Consider the following 18180-nt stretch of genomic DNA (forward strand, 5'->3'; position numbering starts at 1 on the left):
CTACATGAAAGAGATGATCAGATATGTCAGCAGGAAGGTATGAGCTGTACAAAGGCATTACAAAAAGACCCCAAAGAAAATAAGATGATAAAAACAAGAGAAAAATAAGAAAACACAAAGCAATATAAGAAAATGCCAGATATTTACAGCCTTCATCTGAAATGTAATTTGTGTTCTTCTTTCAACATAAAACAAAACCAGAGAACATTTCTTGATGTGTATCACAGATGAAGCTGGTACCAGCCAGTTTAGGGGGAGACATTCGTGCTAAGAAGGGAGAAATGTACAGTTAGCAACTTGCTGGGATTATATACGTCTTGATCTTCCTGCAGTTCTATTACTAAAAATGACATAAAGTAAATGATCCAATGTATTATGGAAATGACTTGTTTGTCACCACATTTAGAACAAGCTACTCAAAGTCACAGGCACTGAGTCTGGGAGAGCAGAGGTGGATGGCCACGAACTCAGGTGAAGGATGTTTATCTTTGTGAGGTCAGAGAAGGGAAGCAGGGCTCTACAACCTGGAAACTTCTGCACGAATGTATCTTCTAACAGTCAGCTCATGGTTTTTTGTTTAACCTCAGATCAATCCTATGCTGGTTTTTTATTCTTTCACTTTTTATGGCTGCTGTGTTGACTCCCTGAGGAAGTAGAGGAAGCAGTCTTCTGAGGTTTCATTCCCCGCACAGATCCATCCAGATCCTCAGGGTCCTCCTGGCTGGACTCATTTTCCTGATTGTGGAAGTCTGAAGAAGTGTCCCTTTCCATCCCACTTCTTGGCTCTCTCTTTCTCTCCTTCCTTCCTTCCTTCCTTCCTTCCTTCCTTCCTTCCTTCCTTCCTTCCTTCCTTCCTTCCTTCCTTCCTTCCTTTTTTTTTTTTTTTTTTAAATTTCCACATTTATTTTTCTTTCATGTGCATAGAAAATGGCAGTGAAGTGTCCTGTGAACGAGGCAAGGAATGGGCATGGTGCTGCAGTACCAGCCTGGTCGTTGTGCTTCCAAAGTACACTATGCATAGTGGAGACAAAGGGTGTTGCAGTTTGTTTTTAATTGCTTGCAGTTCCTTGGGCTTCCCATTTGTTTTTGAAGTTGTCAGTTTCTTCAAATCTCTTTTCAAGCGACACACTGCATTACAAATGATGGCACTTAACCAATGTGGCGTTTCCATATTTATATCAACAAAAGAAATTTACAAGACATAATAGCATACAATCTTGACATTTACTAATAGCGATAAAACATGGGCATCATTTTATTTTTTCTGTACAAACTATCAGAACACGACTTTATTCACATTAAAAAATCATCTTTAATTTGATTTGACCTACACATCCCCATTTCATTTCACCCATTTCTCAAACCTCTCATCACATCACCCACACCTTCACCAGACTACAGAATCTACAAGTAATTAGATGTAACACCTAAATAGAGCTTAGAAAGTCCTCTCCCAAATGTTTCATCACTTCCTTGATAATTCCTTAAAAAAGAAAAACAAATGCACTTCACTCATTCCTTCCACTCACTTTCACATTTCAATCATCAAATCAGCAAGATGGACTTTTCACCTCAATCCGAACAAAGTTAGAAAGAGTTCCTCTGTGGGGCGTCTTGATGCTGCACCTGTGATTCTGGGGACCCTGGGTAGTGTTCTGCTCTATAAGAAGCTCGTTTAATGGAATAAAAGTCTACATAATTTGTGATTGATTTCAGTCCACACTGTGTTGACTAATCAGTAGAAGCTGGAAAGTGAACTCGGTCATCAAAATAAGGGTCTTCATAGCTATGAGGAGACTGCAAATACAATCTGTATGATTCAAAGTTATTTTGTTGGAGTCATCTTGACTATAATACATGCTGTAGTTGTCTATTTAATTCTCCTGCTGGTGAGGAATATGAACTGATGTAAACTGGCGAAGGTTTGCTGGAGCCTGACTGAATGATGGGTGACGTCTTTTGGTTGGTGGTAGACAAGGAAGGACGTGATTTGAATCAGTCTCGCTCCATTGTCAACACAGGTGTAATAAAATGGTTCTGATTCCACCCATCATTTTTATAAATGCTCCAGCGGTCCTGATATTGCCATAATGTATTCAAGACCTGGGCTGCTGCCTTCACTACTTTTAGAGATGATCTGTTGCCCCTGCCTTTGGTTATGTTCACCAGCTTCTCTATGTCTCCCAAGTCAGCCAGGGCTTTGGTGTTCTCCATGTTTTTGCTGGTGACCTCATGCAGAGCACAGCAGATGGCTGCCTTGGACAAGACAAGGCACTGGGACCGTTGCTGCAGGGAAGATGGTTGACCAGGTCTCGCATGGCATATTTGCCTATGAGCTCCTTGTTGCGAACATCTAGTGTCATATTCCTCAAGGCAGTTGCCACGGAAGAAACAACTCTATTGTTATCCATTCTCAGAAGTTCCACAAGGATGGGGAGCCCCTTTTATTTTCGGACAGCCACCCGGATGTATCCTGCAAACTTCCAGTTGCCAGCAGAGAGGTTCTGGAGAGGTCTGGCAGAGCCTTCCAAGGTGGCTGGGTTGGAACTTTCTGCTAGAAGAGTCAGATATAGCTTCACCACCGATGGGTGCCACAGCATCTCAACCCCTTTGGGGGACTTTGACAGTCCTGGGATAGGACCAACTCCATCCCATTGATCTTCTTGCGGAGTCCTCTTTTACTTTTTCTTCCCCCAGAAGCTTAGCTCAGAGTCTTTGCTGGGAAACTTTTTCTAGTAAGTCATTACATTTGTTCAGTCCCAGTAACCGGGCCTGGGGCACCTCCAGCTCCAGCCGATCGGACAGGTTCCTCAGGGTGCACACGCAATTCTTCACCATCTTGCTGTCATAATCAGATGTGTTCATACACGTGTAGATCACATACAACAGCGAGTCCACTAGCCCCTCTCAGGACTGCATTTGCTTCTGAGCCTCTTACCCCATGGAACTGAGGTTCCTCAGGCAACCTGTCATATTACACAGAATTAGTGAAGTCTGAAATTTAATTTTATGGCCATCATGAAGAGTTATTCCATCCAGAATGTGGAATGATCACAGAGTTTGTTAAGGGTGAGAGAGCATCATGAATAATCATCATTTTTACAGCATCACATGAGGATAAATTTCAAAGACCTCCTGTGAAAAGCTCCCTTACTTCTGCATCAATAGATTTTCTCAACAGTCACAACAAGGCAGGTATCCCACCAACATTCTTCATTGCTATTTTATTTTCATCTGTAGACTTGCCAAAAATGATGTTTCAAAGGGCACCACAGGCATTCTTCTGAAATCCCAAAACTCTGTGGCCAAAAGGTCAACCAGAGGCTTGATTCCCCCTAACCTACACACCCTCATCTTCACGTTGTTGTCACCAAGCAACAGGTGCTGCAGATAGGCTGCTGCATTTGCCTGAACAGATGGGAACTGGTGCTGAAGCATGTGAATGACCTTAGGCAACTCAGGATCATGCCAGGCAAACTCCCTGGGGTCCTTCTAAATGCTGTCTATTGATGGGAATCTTGTGGTACCATCATCAACCGGCACTGCGTGCTGAAGCCTGTTATAATTGCACTCTTGCACTTGGTATTGTATGGGCCTGTAGGGCTCTGCATAGGTAGCTGTTGTGTTCAGAGCATAATTATTTCTTTGGTATGTAAGGGTACTTCGTTAGCTGTACATCCTTTGTAGATTTCCAATACCTACTGCTGGCTCCCTCTTTTAAATGAGCTAGTCCTGAACTCTTGCTAATGCACTTAATGCAGCTGCTGAGGTAACTGAGGATTTACTGAAGAGCCTCTTAGCTTCCTTAAACTTCTGGTTCTTTCTATCATTTTTGCTATAGGAGTTTTTTTGGTTGGTCAGATACCGATCCCAGTCAGGAGTAATATTGCCATACATCTGAATGTCTTCCAGGTGGCTTCCCTCAAAAGCATAGGTCTGTCGCTCCAAGTTTGCCAGTGTTTCCCATGAAGGCCATGCCCTTATGACTTACCTCCTAAGGGCCACATCTCTTAATGCTTTCACATTGGCCACCAACACATGAACTTTGGGGACACATTCAGACTATAGCATATGCTATTCTTATATTTCATGTATCACTCTTGAGACTGCACATTCCACCATGCCTATAACTTAAGTGTAGCTTGAAATATGATGGCTGGTGGACTAGCTCTCTGAGAAACATGCAGAGGATAAGAAATTACTCTATTTTTCTCACTCTCTAGACCTAGGATCATTCTAAAACTGAATGGAAAATAGTTGGGTGATGACTATATTCCCCTTTCTAAAGAATTCTAAACATGCTTGAAGATAACTAGTTAGAAAACAAGACTAGAATGGAAGTGGATGAAACCATAACAGAGACATATAAAAACCATTTAAAGTTCTTAGAGAGTTTATAACGAAGTCTTAAAAAGCAATTGCAACAAAACCAAAAATTGACAAGTGGGACCTTATTAAACTAAAAAGCTTCTGCACAGCAAAATAAACTATTGACAGAGTTAAACAGATACCCTTCAGAAGGAAAGAAAATATTCACAAATCATGCATCTGACAAAGGTCTAATATCCATTATCTATAAGGAACTTAAGCAATTCAACAAGCAGAAAACACATAACCACATTAAAAAGTGGTCAAATGACATTAACAGACACTTCTCAAAAGAAGGCATGAAAGTGTCCAGCAAACATGAAAAAATGTTTCACATCATTAATGATCAGAGAAATGCAAATCAAAACCACGGTGAGATACCATCTCACACCAGTCAGAATGGCTATTAATAAAAAGTCAAAAAACAACATACTGGCCAGGCTGTAGAGAAAAGGGGACACTTATACACTATTGGTGGGAATGTAAATTAGTTCAGCCACTGTGGAAAGCAGTTTGGAGATTTCTCAAAGAACTTAAAACAGAACTACCATTTGACTCAGCAATCCCATTACTGGGAATACAGCCAAATGATAATAAATCATTCTCTGAAAAAGACACATGTACTTGTGTGTTCACTGCAGTACTATTCACAATAGCAGAAACATGGAATCAACCCAGGTGCCTGTTAATGGTGGATTGGATAAAGAAAATATGGTACACATACACCATGGAATACTACACAGCCATAAAAAAGAATGAAAGCATGTTCTTTTCAGCCACATGGATGCAGCTGGAGGCTATTATCCGAAGGGAACTAAAGCAGAAACGGAAAACCAAATACCTCCTATTCTTACTTATAAGTGGGAACTAAACACTGAGTACATATGGACATAAAGATGGGAACAATAGCCACTAGAGACTACTAGAGGGGGGGAGGGGGAAAAAGGGTTGAAAAACTACTTATTGGGTACTATAGTTACCACCCGGGTAATGGAATCATTTGTACCCCGAGTCTCAGTGTCATGCAATATACCCATGTAACAAACCTGCACATGTACCCCCAGATCTAATATAGAAGTTGAAATTCAAAAACACTTCTTTGAATAAGTGTTTTTTTTAAACCCACTTTCCCCTCTCTTTCTTTCTTCTACTTGTTTTACTTTTCACAAAGACTTAAATGAAATATTTTAAGTTCTTGTCTTTCATAATGAAAAGTAATTTTTTCACTTTTTTATTATTTCAAAGTTAATAATTTTAAAAATGTATTTAAACGTAAAATTGAAGGTTGTGTGATACTCATTATATTTGTTCAACTGAGGCCCCATGCCTGAAATTCTATGTGTGGGAAGAACACACTGTCAAAAGGGTAGAATAACGAATCACTGTGGGAAGGCTGAAAAATTGTCTGAATCTATCAAAATGTCACAACCAAATTAAGGTTTAATTAAAAGCTAAAAAAAACAAAAACAAAAACAAAAACAAAAACAAAAAAAACCTCGGTGTTGAATCCCACAAAATCGTTTTAGAAGATTACTCTTTGCAATATTAGTACTCAGTATTTTAGCTTCTTTCTAATCCACATTACAGACCTGAATTTCAACTATGATGGATGCTTGCCTTTTTGTGAGAATAGGATACTGGAAATAATTTCATAAGTAGAGATTTAGTATGTTATCCACCTCTGATGGGATGCTCTTGACTCAGCTGGTCAATAAAACTCAGAGAATGTTCTCTGGGTAAGATTGGGGGCACTTAAACAATATAGTAGCCTTGCCATGAATGCTTTTTATTTTTCTCCTTCTGCCTCACTCTGTTCTCACCTATACTACAAAGTAATAGGATGGATCAATGCAATGACCATAAGATCATTATTCAGACTGCAGATTCCTCAATAGCAGGAAGCACACATCATCATATTTGTATCCCCTCAGCTTGCACCAGTGAAGGAGTAAATAAAATGCTAAAAAAATTCCAAGAGGAACAAAAGTCAGAATACAAAAAGTAAAAATACAAATAAGTATAATATTTAGCAATATCCCTCTTTACTTTTTCAATGGAATTGCGTTTTAATAAGGTCCATAGTATCCTCATATGATTTGGGGCATATCTGGTGAAACAACATTTGACACATTTTTGAAATGCCTCCTTCACTTGGCTTCTAAGATAATGCTCTCTTCCTTCCCTCCTCCTCCCTCCATCTATTCTCAGTCTCCTCTGCTGACATTCCCTCATCTCCCTGCCTCTATACATTGGAGAAGCCAAAGAAGTAAATCCAAGATTTCTTTTATTTTCTATTTAGTCTAACTTCCTTGATGCTATGAATCTAAATACTATCTACATGCTGATGACTGTCAAACTTATATTTCCAACGTGAGCTTCCCTCTTGAACTCTTGATTCTTAGAGGGAAAATTGACTACTTAACATCTTCATTTAGATGTCTAATGCACATCTTGAACCTACCATTTCCTAACCAGAACAGTCTTCACCTTTCAATATGGGACAACAATGTTCTAGTTGCTAAGGCAAAAAACTTTGTCGTCCTTAATGTCACAATTTCTCTTTCTCCCTCCATTCAAACCCACAGCAAATTCTGTAGTATTACATACAAAATATATCTATCATGCATTCATTTCCTGTGTTTTTGCAGTAGACTTTTGACCTCACCACTTGGACCTTGCAACACTAATGTCTTTTCTCTAGATAGCAGCAGAGTAGTGTTGCTAAAATATGTTTACCCGTGACAATTCTCAAATCAAAACTCTCTAGTGCTTTTCCATAGCATGCAGAATGTAAACCAAAGTCCTCATAGTGGTTTAATTTTCCTATTGATCTGGGCCCAGTCTTATCACTGATTTCCTACAACTTTCTTCTTTGCTCACTCCACTCCAACCATACTGGCCTCCTTTCTGTTGTTCTAGAATAATAGGTAAGCTTTTACCCAAGGCCTTTTTACTTGTTCCTTTGGCTAGAATTCCCCCCTCAAGTCTCCATATAATTCACTATGTCTCTTCCATCAGTCATACTCAACATCCGCCATCTTGAAGAGAATATCCCTAGACATCCTTAACTAAAAGTACAACTCTTTCCCTTTCCCTAAACACTAAAAAAGTTACTATCCCATTTTCCTTCTTTATTTTATCCAAAATAATTTAGCAACATCTAAAATGGTTTACTCACTAATCTTGTTTGTTGCAATTTTCCCACTACATCATAAGGTTCATGTCATATGGCTGTCCTAGGGTAAGGCCAGCAAGGCATCTAGGTTGCAAAATTTAAGGAGACAGTCACTCTCAGGTCATGCAAGTGCATTCATGCTTGTCACAACCCTGCTTTCATAAAGGCAAAGATTTTAACTTATTTATTAACTGATACTTTCAAAATGTCCATCATAGTGCCTGAGATATGGTGGAAGTTTACTAAATACTAGCTTAATATATCTTAGATACTTAATAATAATTTTTTAAAACCCCAGTATGTGCCAATTAGTAACTGCTGATCAGTATTGGAATTTAGTAAGAACTTAATCTCCAGTGACCCACTTTGGTTAAGTTCTTTCACATTAACAGGTTGTAAAATGCCTGGTAAAATACAGAAGTTTCTCCTTTTTCTGCATATGTTTCAAGATCACCAGTGGATGCTTGAAACCATGGATAGTACCTATATATACTATGTTTTTTTTTATATGTATATCTATGATAAAGTTTAATTTAAAAATTTGACACAGTAAGACATTAACAGTAACTAATACTAAAATAGAACAATTATAACAATATACTTTAATAAAAGTTATAAAAATAATAAAAGTTGAATAAATTATAAAAATAAAAGTTATTTGGTCTTTCTCTCTCTCAAAATATCTTTTTTTTTTTTTTTTTTGAGATGGGGTCTCGCCTTGTTACCCAGGCTGGAGTGCAAAGGCGTGATCTTAGCTCACGGCAGCCTCCATCTCCTGGGTTCAAATGATTCTTCTGCCTCAACCTCCCCTCCCAAGTAGCTGAGATTACAGGTGCCCACCATCACGCCCAGCTATTCAAAATATCTTATTGTAATGGACTAACCTGTTTCCAGACTGTGGTTGACCCCAAGTAACATAAACTACAGAAAGAAACTGTGAATAAGGAGGGACTGCCGTATTAAAAACTCACCGAGCCGGGCGCGGTGGCTCATGCCTGTAATCCCAGCACTTTGGGAGGCGGAGGTGGGCGGATCATGAAGTCAGGAGATTGAGACCATCCTGCTTTACACTGTGAAACCCTGTCTCTATTTAAAAAGAAAAAAAAAATACAAAAAATTAGCCGGCCGTGGTGGTGGGCACCTGTAGTCCCAGCTACTCAGGAGGCCGAGGCGGGAGAATGGCATGAACCTGGGAGGTGGAGCTTGCAGTGAGCAGAGATCATGGCACTGCACTCCAGCCTGAGCAACAGAGCGAGATTCCGTCTTAAAAACAAAACAAAACAAAACAAAACCAAAACTGACCTATATAGGCATATGTTTACACCCAGTTCAGAAATGGAGTTGATAACAAGTAATTCCTTACCCCCTAAATAGCTGCTTAAATCTCCCACATTCAAAGATTATACAACACATAACTGCATTGACCACAAGTAAAATTCAAGGTGTTTACATTTTGTTGAGACATAATATATGAGTAAAAAAGAATAATTTTTGCTAGTGTACTGAGAAAAACTAGGGTATGATATTACCAGAAGAGAAGTGCAGAATGTTTTTTAAGAGACTTATCTAAACTGCAAAAATATAGATTTGCAGGGAAACTATGTGGACACAAGTTCTGTTGTATCCTACTTACATATCTGGCATCCTACTCAATATCCGGTTGGGAGAAAATTATCAGGGTAAACCCTCTGAAGAAAGGGGAAGGTAATGATTAACTGAGGGAATCTCTGAGGACCTGTGGCCTCAGAGTTTTTCTCTTTGACTAGTGTGAACCCTGAACACTGAAAGGATACATGCTTCCCAGGTAAGAGAGAAATCTGTAAGAAATACAGGCATATTGACCAGGCATGGTGGCTCACGCCTGTAATTTCAGCACTTTGGGAGGCTGAGGCGGGCAGATTACCTGGGGTCGGGAGTTCGAGACCAGCCTGAACAACACGGAGAAACCCCATATCGACTAAAAATATAAAATTAGCTGAGCGTGGTGGTGCATGCCAGTAATCCTGGCTACTCGGGAGGCTGAGGCAGGAGAATGCTTGAACCGGGGAGGCAGAGGTTGTGGTAAGCGGAGATCGCACCATTGCACTCCAGCCGGGCAACAAGAGTGAGACTCTGTCTCAAAAAAGAAAAAAAAGAAAAAGAGAAAAAAGAAACGCATGCATATCTGAGAGATACTGCAGGTCCAGATACACGCCACACGATAAAGCAAATATTGCAATAAAGTGAGTGGCATGTTTTTTTTTGTTTGTCTCTCAGTGCAAAAAAAAGTTATGTTTATAGTATACTAACTAGTCTAAGTGTGCAATAGCCTTACATGTAAAAAATGTACATACCTTCATTTAAAAATACGTTATTGTTAAAAATGCTAACAATCATCTGGCCTTCAGTGAGTCATAATCTTTTTTGCTGGTGAGAACTTTGCCTCAATGTTGATGGGTGCTGACTAATCAGGGTGATGGTTGCTGAAGGTTGGAGTGGCTATGACAATTTCTTAAAATAATACAACAGTGAAATTTGCATTGGCTGACTCTTCCTTTCACAAAAGATTTCTCTGACACATGTAATTTTGTTTAATAGCATTTTGCCCACAGTAGAACTTCTTTCAGAATTGGAGTGAATCCACTCAAACCCTGCCACTGCTTTATCAACTGAATTTATGTAATATTCAAAATGCTTTTTATCATTTCAACATTGTTCCTAGAATCTTCATCATGAGTAAATTCCATCTCAAAAAACCATTTTTGTTGCTCATCCATAAGAAGTAACTCTTTACCCATTAAAGTTGTATCATGAGATTGCAACAATTCAGTCACATCTTCAGACTCCATTTCTAATTCTAGTTCTCTTGCTGTTTCCACCACCTCTGGAGTGACTTCTTCCATTGGAACCCTGAATTCCTCAAAGTCATCCATGAGGGTTGGAATCAACTTCTTCCAAATTCCTGATAATGTTGGTATTTTAACCTCCTCTCATGATCACACATATTCTTAAATGGCATCTAGAAATGATAAATCTCTTTCAGAAGATTTTCAATTTGCTTTATCTAGATCCATCAGAGGAATCGCAATCTATGGCAGCTATGGCATTACAAAATGTATTTCTTAAATAACAAAACTTGAAAGCCAAAATTACTCCTTGATCCATGGGCTACAGGATGCATGTGGTGTTAGCAGGCATAAAAATAATATTGCTTTCGTTGTATATCTCTGAGATCAGGGCTCTTGGGTGATCAAGTGCATTGTCAATCAGCAGTAATCTTTTGAAGGAAATCTTTTGTTCTGAGCAGTATGTCTCAAAAGTGGGCTTAAAATATTCAGTAAACCATGTTGTAAACATACATGCTGTCATTCAGACTTTGTTCTTCATTTAGGGAGCGCAGGCAGAGTAGATTTAGTGCTGGCTTTATGTTAAAGTCGCCAATTGCACTAGCCCTTAATATGAGAGTCAGCCTGTCTTTTGAAGCTTTAAAGTCAGGCACTGACTTCCCATCTTTAGCTATGAAAGTCCTAGATGGCATCTTCTTCCAATAAAAGGTTGTTTCATCTATGTTGAAAATCTGTCATTTAGTGTAGCCACCTTCTTCAATGATCTTAGCTAGATCTTCTGCATAATTTGTTGTTTCTACATCAGCACTTGCTTCTTCACTTTGAACCAACGTCTGCTACCTTCCACCTTTTCTTATGCAGCTTCCTCACCTCTCACAGCTTTATATAATTGAAGAGAATTAGGACCTTGGTCTGGATTAGGCTTTGGTTTAAGGGGATATTGTGGCTTGTTTGATCTTCTATGCAGGCTACTGAAACTTTCTCCATATCAGCAAGAAGACTGCATGGCTTTATCATCACTTGTGTGTTCACTGGAGTAGCACTTTTAATTTCCTTCCAGAACTTTTCTTTTGCATTTACACCTTGGCTGTTTGTTGCAAGAGGCCTAGTTTTAGACCTATCAGGGCTTTTGACAGGCCTTTGTCACTAATCTTAATCATTTCTAGCTTCTGATTTAAAGTAAGAGCTATGGGACTCTTGCTTTCACTTGAACACTTAGAGACTATTGTGAAGTTATTCTTTGGCCTAATTTCAATATTGTTGTGTCACAGCAAGTAGGGAGGCTTGAGCAGAGGGAGAGAGATGAGGCTGGTCACTGGAGCACTCAGAACGTGCACAATATTTCTCAGTTAAGTTTGCCATTTTATATGGGTATGGTTCATGGCATCTCATAAAAAGTACAATAGTGACATCAAAGATCACTGATCACAGATCACCGTAACTGACATAATTAATAATAATAAAATTTGAAATATGAGAATTATCAAAATGTGACACTGAGACATGAAGCGAGCACATGCTGTTGGAAAAATGGAGTCAGTACACTTGCTTCATGCAAGGTTGTCATGGACCTTCAATTTATAAAAAAAAATAGTATCTGTGAAGTTCAATAAGGCAAGAACCATAAAACGAGGTATGCCTGTGGATAGAATCCATGAAAACATTTTTGGATAAACTTGAGAAAAAGTCAGGAGAAGAAAATTCATCACAAGGAGAATTAACTGACAGGGAAGATATTTGACCAGTAGTTCCACATGAACTGTTGGAGGAACTATTTTCTATAGTTCCACATGAAATGTTGACCAAACAAAGCATCTATTAAAGCTCAACAAAGTTGTAGTGAAGTTCAAAGAAATGATTAGAAGATAACAAAAGAAATGAAAAGCAAACTGGATTATTTCTGTGGGGAGGGATAATATGTAAAGTATTCCAGAGGCAAAGCAATGTTACAAGCCATAGGGAAAATTAGACTATAGCGCAATTATAGTCAGGGTGATAGTAGAAAGAACTGAGGAAATTTTGCAATCCAAACAGGTAAAGATCTAGTACAAAAAATATAAATGATAAACATTATAGGTTTGAAAGATAAAGAGTATCCAGCATAAACCTAAGTAATTTTCCTTATGTGCATAACCAAAACATAAAGAATAATTATCATAACATATATTGGAAGGAACCTTTCCCAAAATAATATGTGACTCTGTAGATGAAAAGAACTTTAGGTTTCGCAGTAAAAATATTGTTACAAAAAATTAACACAAAGAGATAATCCTGTAAATCTTATTAAAATTCAATAATGAAGAAAAAGTTCTTAAAATATTCAGGCAGGAAAACATAGTCATGTACAAAGGAGAAAAAATTTCTCCAGTGAAAAAGATATTGTCAGAAGATAGTGGAGCAATAAAAGATCTGAGTAACATGATGCCTTTAGATACTCTTACCATAAAGGTGAAGATGTACATTCTGAATCACCAATTCAGGGACACAGCACTCTTGAAATCCTACTTGATCAGATCCAAATATTCAAGAAATAAATCGGAACAAAGAACTCAGATATATTAGTTTCATATTGCTGCTATAACAAATTACATAAACTTGGAGACTTAAAACAGCACAATTTTTAAAAAAATCATCTAGTTTTGGAGTTCAGGAGTCCAAAACAAGTGTCACTGTACTAAAATCAGGGTATCAGTGGGACTTCTGGAGGGTCTAGGGAAAAAGCAGTTTGCTTGCTGTTTCCAGACCCTAGAGACTGACAACATTCCTTGACTCATGGTCACTTCTTTCCTTTTCAAATTCAACACCATAATATTTTCAAATCTGTCTCTGACTTTTACATTATTAGCTTCCTCTGTCACATATAAAGACTCTGGTGATTTAAATTGGATCCACCCAGATAATCCAGGATAGTTTTCCCATTTCAATATTCTTAATCACATCTGGGAAGTTCTGGAACATAATATAACATATTCACAGGTTCTGGGGATTAGAATGTGAATATCTTCAGGAGTTATTCTGCCTACCACATCAGTTACAGGGAAACCATGGTAAAGGACTGATGTAAACATTAAATCTGTCTAAAATAGAAATAAGACATATATTGTATAATTTCAGCAATAAATTAGAATATACATAATATAAATAGAATAGAATGTACATATAAATTTTGAACATATAAAATATAATTTTTTGATAAAATGAATAAGTAAAATATTTTTAAACAATTGAGAGATATACAATAACAATGTAAACAATGATTGTCTCTCAATGGTGGGATTTTGTGACTTTTATTTATACTTTTCTTTATTTTCCCAATTTCTATAACAGATATATTTGAAATCAAAATAAACATATACTAAAATGAAATAAGTTATCTTCAAACACACACAGTTATATATACAAACATACATAAATCCATCATATAAGCACTAGTCCAGACATTTAAAACATCCCTACATTGTAGATATAAACAAAAAAAGAATAATGTAGAATTATAGTAGAATGATTTATATTCCTTTGGGAATATAAGGACATATTAAGGACACATGCATGCATATGTTCGTTGCAGCACTATTCACAATAGCAAAGACATGGAATCAACCTAAATGCCCACCAATGGTAGAATGGAAAAAGAAAAACGTGGTGCATGTACACCATGGAATACTAGCCATAAAAAAGAATGAGATCATGTCTTTTGCAGGTACATGGATGGAGCTGGAGGCCATTATCCTTGGCAAACTAATGCAGGAATGGAAAACCAAATACTGCCTGTTCTCACTTATAAGTGGGAGCTAAATAATGAGAACACATGGACACATAGAGGGGAACAACACACACTAGGACCTGTTGGAGAGTGGAGGGTGGGAGGAGGGAGAGGATCAGGAAAAACAAATAATTGGGTACTAGGCTTAATACTGGGTAAGGAAATAATCTGTACATCAAACCCCTATGTCACAAGTTGAACTATGTGACAAACCTGCACATATAACCCTGAGCTTAAAATAAAAGTTAAAAAAATAAATAAATGTTAATAAATTAAAATAAAAAAGAATAATGTAAAATTAAGTATTTTATATAAAATTTAAACCATAACATCAAACATTTTTTGTTTTTTTTCTGATTTGATTTTTTAAACATCTCTTCATTTTATTAAAATTATTTTATTAGTTTTAGTGAAGTTTGTATTAAAAGCAAAAGAAAGGGGAGAAATGGGGAAAGTGTGAAAAGTCAAATGACTCCTGGAATAGAAAGACATCAGAGAGCGCAAAGGGACATCTCTGCAGATAAGAAGATAAGAATAGATGACTCATGTAGTTTAATCACCTAATTCTCTTGCTTTGCATCAGGATTCATAAAGTGGGTGATACACAATTGTCATGAGTTGGGTACTTTTATTTAAAATTTATTGGTGTATAGATAAGTCTCTATTAGACAGTCTATTTGAGATACAGGAGACGTCAGATGTATGTGTCAACTAGCCAATATCCTACTATCAATATGGTTCCATGAAGAACACATATTCTCACACAACTGACTCTAATGAACTATCCCAGTTCAAGTCTCTATTCAGTACCATAGTACCTTAACAAATAGCTACATTCCTTGGTTCCATTATCATTCACTAGGCATTGGTCAATAAACAAGTGAATTATCAATGACCAAAACGAAAGCTTCTGTCCTTATAGAGCTAATTTGTACTGGGTAGGAAAGGCTACAAACAATAAATACGGTAAATAAATAATTTAGAATATATTAGAAAGAGGGAATTGCTATGGGTTAAAGAAAGGAAAAGTAGGTTTGAATAATGGTGCCAAGCAGTGCTGGGGTAGGGGAGGAATTGGAAATAGATTGCAGTATGAAATGGGATGGTCAGAAAGTGATATTTGAGCAGATTTGAAGGTTATATTATTGCTAGACAAGAAGCTATCTGGAGACCATAGCAGGCAGAGGATACAGATACAGAAAAAGATTCAAAGTAAAAACTGCTTGGGAAGTGATGTCAGCAAGATGGCAAACTGGGTGATCCCAACTCTCACCCCTAAACAAAAACAATGATAAAATCAAATATTTGTGGAAAAGGATAGCTCTGGGAGAAGCCCTGAGGCAGTTAGGGGGCAGCAGCAATCCATAGGAGTGCAGAGACCATGAATGGCTAATAGAAAGGGGTAGGAAGCATTTTTTATGTGTTGCCCCATCCCCCAGACTGGCACAGTGCCACAAGGAATCCCCTTGGTCACTGGTTCCCTCATGGGGGAACAGGGAGAGTGGGTGGATCTCAGCAGCCGTTGACACCAAGAATTCCAGTGGCCCTAACTACCATTGCAAAGGACTTCTGCGGTCTCTGACATGGACCCCAGCTGCTGCGTCACTGACGCCACAGATGCCAAGTACCCCCCTTCCCACACTGGACTCAGAGTTGCTGGAGTTGCAGCCAACGCCAGGCTGCACATGCTCATGCCTGAGAATAGGAACCTGCCATAAAACATGTGCCTTTGCACAGTTCCTGTCACTTAATGGTGCCACCACTTGCATGCTCAGGTGTCTACTGGACCATGTCTGCACTACAGCTGTGCACATATGACCAAGGGACCAGACACCTGCTGAAGCTAAGCATATGCACCCATTGAACCACGTGCCCATTGTAGCTTTGCCCAGTGCCCACCAGACCTGATGATTATGTGCCTGCCACCTCCATGGCACATGCTCCAGCATGCTCAGTAGACTAGGCATTCACTGTAGCTGCATGTATACACACACACCCACCAGACTTAACCTCTGTGCCCCACCCCCGAGACAGCTCCCTCATATGCCTTTAGAACTTGTGTTCCTATGCATTACTGAATACATATCTGGATGTAGAACAACCACACACTTTACCCTACCTGCCCACAAAAGAAATTTTTTACCTACCAAGGCCAATTTGTGAAGTTTGGAAGGGACAACTGCTTCTTCAAATGTGAAGACAACACAAGGCTATAAGGAACATGAAAAACGAGGAAAACATGATACCACCATAGTCACCCAATAACTCTCCAGTAACCAAACCAAATAATGGATATTTTTAAATTGCTGGGCAAATAAGTATAAATAATTGTTTTAAAGAAACTGTGAGCAGTGAGAGAACACAGACAGACATCAAGTAAACCAGGAAAGCAATACATGAACAAAATAAGTTCTACAATGAAATAGAAATAATAAAAAAGAACTAAACAGAAATTCTGGAGCTGAAGAATACAGTGACAGAAATAAAAAAATACAATATAGGGCTTCAACAGCAGACTTGATCACACAGAAGAAAGAACAAGCAAATCTGAAGACATACATCATTTGAAAACATCTAGACAGAGGAGAGAAAAAAAGAATGAAAACGAGTAGAGAAAGTCTACAGGATATATGGAATATCAACAAGCAAATCAATGCATGCATTGTGGGTGTTTCAAATAGAAAACAGAAATGGGGCAGAAAGCTTACTTAAAGAACTAATGCTGAAAACTTCCCAAATCATGAGAGGAAAATTAACATACAAGATTCATGAAGTTCAAAAGTATTTAAGTAAGATCAACTCAAAGAAGACTATACCAAGCCACATTATAAACAAATTGTCAAGAGTCAAAGAGAGAGAGTTTTAAAAATTATTTTTATTATTATTATTATTGACTAAGTTATAATTATATGCATAATGTATGGAGCAAAATGTGAGGTTTTGATATATGTATACAATATGGCATGGTTAAACCAAGTAATTAACATTTCCATCACCTTATCTTTTTTTATAACAAAACATTTGAAATTTACTTTATTAGTTATTTTGAAATATACAACACATTATTATTCACGATAGTCACCTGAGACTATACCTGAGATCTATTACCCTGATAGGCAATAGATCTCAAAACCTATTTCTCCTGTCTATCTAAAACTTTGTACCCTTTGATCAACGTTTCCCGCCCCTACCTTAGACTGACTGGAGGCATAATAATTTAAATAATTTAAATAAAATCAGATTGCTGTTTTGGTGGTTGTCCTGCAAATATAATGGCATAAATATATATTTTTCCTAAGCCTGAATGCAGTATGTCTCTTCTGGGTGTGCAATATTATTGACATGTCAAATGAATTAAAATTTTCTGAGGTGGCATGGGTTATAAATTTGCTATATTGATTAATTTAGTAGCTACCAGTTTTTTCTTTTTTAGTCTGTATTGTTTTGAACTTTGAATGTGACTTTGAATGGATCTAAATTTAAAGGAATATAGAACCAAAATGTAGAAAAGGTTTTCCCTCCTATCTGAACTTGATTTTTACATGGTTTAAACTTTCTTAAGTTACAGATGACTCTCAAGTTCATCTATTCACCTATCTCATCGTAAAGATGAAGAAACTGCAACGGGAGGTCAAAAACTCCTGTGGAATTACAAAGCACTTTTGTGATAGCAGATTTCTGGCTTCTGGCCTTCACTTTCATTAAAATATGATCCTTTTTTATTCCTGTGTCTCCAGGTTATTCAATTTTTTTGTTGTTGTTAAAATTCTTGAATGTATTTTTTTTTCTTTTTGCCTTTGATTTAGCCCCAACACACATCTTCTCCACAAGAATTTAACTCTGTTTCTTTGGGAATACAGCATCTTATGTGGGGTAAGATCAGGTCCTTTGCCATAAAACAGATCTACATTTAAATCCTAGCTCTACCACTTACTCACTATGTAATTTGGGGCAACTTATGTTTCTTAGTTTTACTGTTTTCAAGCTAATAATAATGACATAGGGACTTTGTTTTCTCTGAAGAAAAGGAGGTGTTGTATCAATTGATT

The 18180-nt window shown here is 37.7% G+C and overlaps 2 pseudogenes; both read right to left on the minus strand.

The window, feature by feature from the left end:
- Positions 1-221: 221 nt before the first annotated feature.
- Positions 222-15818, minus strand: LOC126932297 (chromatin modification-related protein MEAF6-like; annotated as a pseudogene).
- Positions 1588-3699, minus strand: LOC126933091 (plakophilin-4-like; annotated as a pseudogene).
- Positions 15819-18180: the final 2362 nt, after the last annotated feature.

Source organism: Macaca thibetana, chromosome 12 (genome assembly GCF_024542745.1).
Source record: "Macaca thibetana thibetana isolate TM-01 chromosome 12, ASM2454274v1, whole genome shotgun sequence".
Lineage (NCBI taxonomy): Eukaryota > Metazoa > Chordata > Mammalia > Primates > Cercopithecidae > Macaca > Macaca thibetana.